This window comes from Pinus tabuliformis, chromosome 3_2 (genome assembly GCF_031772625.1).
Source record: "Pinus tabuliformis cultivar Carrire ecotype Pingquan chromosome 3_2, CPIR1, whole genome shotgun sequence".
Lineage (NCBI taxonomy): Eukaryota > Viridiplantae > Streptophyta > Pinopsida > Pinales > Pinaceae > Pinus > Pinus tabuliformis.
In genome coordinates, this window is record NC_142302.1 from 1,226,794,067 (window position 1) to 1,226,798,671 (window position 4,605).

The 4,605-nt window shown below is 34.0% G+C and overlaps 1 pseudogene; it reads right to left on the reverse strand.

Annotated features, from left to right (window-relative positions):
* Positions 1 to 939: 939 nt before the first annotated feature.
* Positions 940 to 3,706, reverse strand: LOC149185161 (uncharacterized; annotated as a pseudogene).
* Between the last annotated feature and the right edge of the window lie 899 nt (positions 3,707 to 4,605).

Genomic DNA, 4,605 nt, shown 5'->3' on the forward strand with positions numbered 1-4,605 from the left:
GTAATCAGTTTATCCATTCTGAAATAAAACGAGTACACCATTCTGCATCTGAATACCTTGTCTGCACTTTAGCATTGTCTACTGCGGTAGTAGTTGTCTCTGTGCTTTCATCTGAAGTTCATAGGAAGTTTGCAGGAAGTTCGCCAAAGGAACGAAGGGACGCCAAGGCCGTTGTTAGGCGAGGAAGCCGTTGTTGAGGCTGTAAGAGCGTGAAAGTTCTGAGTAGGTTCACCACTAGTTCACAAGGAGTTGGCTATCAGAGCCGAACGAAGAGACACAGCAAGTAGCAAGCTCGTGACAGGAGCCCCTGCTTTAAAAATATATATATATATATATATATATATATATATATATATATATCATAATAAAATTATGATTAAAATATTTATTTTGTCTATATATTCTCTATATTTTACACTTTGAAAAATTTGATTTTTTAAACTCATATTAAATCAATACTTGAGATAAATATATACTAATTATTATAGAAACTAATATATAATATTAAAGGACAAAAGTACCCCATCTGATTAGGCAGAATAATAAATTTTTGGCCATAGAAGATATATTTGCTCATTAATATAATGTCTTATCCAGGTCAGAAAGTCAGTTTATGGGGTTGGTTCAGATTTAAAACTCATTTTATATTTCTTTAACATGATTTTTGACTCACTTGCATTAGGTTCATGAGTATAATGATAGTCATTTTAATCTCATTAATAACGAGGAATAGGTATTTTATTAATAATAATAATAAAATTAAAAGATCTTAAAGTGATTGATTAATAATAATAAAATTAAAATATTGTATCAGGTTTCAATTGCGATTGAATTAGGGGAGGAGGGCATCAAATCAACCTCTGCCAAGGCCGTAGCAAACCCTAAAATATTTTCAACATGTTTGTCCTGCTCCACTCTGGTTAACAGGTGATCAAGAGATTAGAGCTGTTTCTTACCGTGATCTGTATAATTTGATTTTTCCCTAATATTTCTATCAGAAGCCTCGTATAATAGAAATTGAGGTAAAACACTGTGCTCATTGCATGTGCCTTGCGCCTCCCTCGAAGCAGCTGGGTTTGTAGTCCTCCTATAAGGCCCTGCCCATTTGAATTGCACGTAATGATACTTCGTCCATGGCGCAAGGCATATTCCTGTCTCCTTCAGGGACCTCCTCGCTAGGTCACACATGATGTTGATGATCTAAAATAACTTATCTGCCTTCCCGGCGAACAAAGTGGGCAGCGTCTGCAGCAGGGCATTGTACTCGTCCGTCGGTCGTGCAATCTCGAATTTTGCCCTAAAATCCATGTCCACAAAGAAACGCTCGCTTTTCAGTTTCGATCCCTCAATAACCACATTGATGAACTCGTAATTGCCTGCACAACCAAACGAGATCTCAACCATTTAAGATAAGAATGGCCACAAAAGTGGAGTTGGGAAGTGTTGCTATTATACTATTTGTAGAAGACTGACTGACCTGCAGGATATCCAATCGTTCTTTCCCATCGTGTCTTGCAGATGGCAGTGTTGTACCCTGCGATTAGCAGACTGTTCATAACAAATCGGCGAGAAGTCTTCTCCTCCGCATTCTCGAGAGCATTAACGACCGCTTTAGCCTTGGCCATCGCTACAACTTTCTCCGCAATCCACAGCAGACCCAACTCAAATGCACTTGCTGGAGCATATACCCTTCAGACACACACCGTTCCAAGTTTAGCTGATTTTATCTACCGGTGGCTAAAAATTGATGATCAGAAAGAGAGGTACATTCCATGAATTTTACGACAGAAACCGTCGAAAGAGCAAATTTGATTTTTTTTTCGAACTATAGTTCACTGTTACTGAGTAGTTGTAATATTAGGAATAATCTAAGCAAATTTATTTGAGGTATTTACACTCTTGTTTATTTGGTTGGGTCTATTTCAATGGCACTGGGAGATTTGACATTGCAGATTTGATCTTTATTTTCCAATTAACAAATTACTTAACAATGAAAACTAGATTAAGTAAACTATCTTTAAAGCTAAAAAACTATCCTCATAACCAAAATTTTATTTCTAAATTAAAACATCTCAATTTTATTTATGAGCTAAAACATCTCAAATATAAATAACTAGTTATTTATGATCCTAGTATTCCACGAGAATCCTCGATGAATTATACTTTAAATCAAAGTTAGGGTTTCGTATCAAAGCTTAAATATCATAAGATAAATAACTAGTTATATTTTATCATAGCATTGCAGAAAAATCGTTCATCAATTACATTGTAAATCTGTATACATTGTAAATATGTATAGGGAAAGTGTATCTTTTAGGCATTCCAAAGTAAATATGGATTTTGGATTAAAATTACATCGACTTTACCGAGGTTAAAAAAATAAATAAAGAAATAAACCGTTAAAATATAAATCCTATAAATTATTTCTAGAAGAAGAGGTATTAAGTAAATTTATTTTGTATATTATGAAAATAAAGTATAAAATTGAAAACAAAATTTCACGGGAATGTTTACCAGAGGAGGAGGATAAAATTTAAATCCTATAAATTATCTCTAGAAAACGAGGCATTATATAAATTTATTTTGTATATTATGAAAATAAAATATAAAATTGAAAACAAATTTTCACGCGAATGTTTACCCTCCACAGAGGAGGATGATACTTTGAAATGGAATTGATAAAAGTATTTTTTAAATGAAAACAGATAAAAAAAAATTTATTTAGAATATCTATGTAATGACCGAATTGTTATAAATATAATTTGGTATTAAAAATGGATGATAGGAATTTGTTCTCATTTGAATGAGGCGAAAAGATATAATTTTATTCATTTAGAATTAAATGACATCTATAAATTAATAAATAGTGTTTTAAAAAAAAATTATTATTATAAATTTATAAACAAAATATTTATTAATAAAAAAAATAAATTTAAATTAAAAAAATAATGATAATAATAATTAATGTCTTTGATTAATGGAGACTATTAATTGAAATTCTTCAAAATCTCATTTCTACTATAAAAAAACCTCCAAAATCGTTATAATTAATCTAACTTAATAAATCAAAAAAATTATAAGTGTGGCAAATGTTAAAGAATGGACAACAGTCTATTCCCATTTATTTGTTTCTCAACAAAAAAGCTCACAGAATTCAATATAAAAATTCGAACCATTTATAAGAATGTAAATAGAATTGAAATTAATTATATGAAGGCTATTTTCGAAGAATAACTAAAAGAATAATTAAATTGCATCAAATCTAAGTGTGTAATTATTTTTCTTGTAATATAATTTAGGGTATCTTTAATTAACATAAATTTAAAAATTATACTATATTAATGTGAAGATGTTGCACAAATCAGGAGGACGTGGATGTCTAATATGCCTCTATCATTTCGCAGAATTGTTCTCTAAAATGTTCGTTGAAATCGACAGTATTGGAGCCTTCGGCATCGACTTGGTGGCCTTCTGTACGGGTCGACAAACGCTCTTCGTGTGATCTGTACGGGTCGACAATATCAGAACCATAAATCATTTCGGCTAGCCTTTCCGATTCAATGTCATCGACTTGGTGGTCTTCTGTGAAATTCGGGTTCGAACGCTCTCCGTGTGATATGCACTGGTCGATAATATCGACAATGTCGGCCAACCTTTCTGATTCGATGTCCATGTAGTTACTGGTGGTGTTCCAACGAGTGGCCATATCTGTGGTCGGGAAGTTTCCCAATAACCTTGCTCGTGCAGCTTCATTAGGAAGGTCTATCACAGACTTGGATTTGATGAGCTGGGAGTGGAGGTAAAGCAAAGGAATATGAACAACAGTGACTCTGGGCTGCTGGTATCTTTCAGGCTTGATATTTACTGAGGAGATCTGTGTTTTCGGCTGTCGTTGCTCCTGTGCGATGGAGGTGGTTACCCGCGCTCTTAAAGAGTGAAGCCGAAACATTCTGCTTCTGCTTTAGCTTCAGCCTTAGCATGTCAGCAGTTCAATGCAGGGCAAAAAGGAGCAATGCAATAATCGAAGGACACACTGAAAGGGAATACTGTCATAAAGGTGCTAGGTGTTTGAGTAGTAGTTGGGGATTCACGCCATCAATTGTTATAGCCGCGACAAAACGAATCTTCCAGTGGATGTTAGAAATATTTAGAAAATTTAATTTTCAGAGAGGGGGATAAGTCTTTGACTTTCCCGAAGCTAATTTCATGCAACTAGCTTCGTGCACGGTGGAGCCAATTTCGCGCAGTGACCTTCATGCATTGCGAAGCTATTTCACAGACTTGGATTCCGCGCACCGCAGAGCTATTTTAGAGACTTATGAATAATATTACTCATGGAAAAAATGATAAAGTAGGTTTGGAGCAACACAATAAAAACTTAGTACTATATTCTAAAACATGAAAATACATTCACATGAGGTTGCGACTCATTCACTAACTAAAAACTAAAATTTCACGCAGAATAACATACAGTGAAAACTGTAACTGTTGTTTTCACGTGCCCACCAAAATTTTCTCCACCATTTTCTCCCCAGAGACTTGCGCTCTCTTTTTCTCTAACCTCTTACTCTCTAACCTATTACAAAATGACTTTTACATTCATAT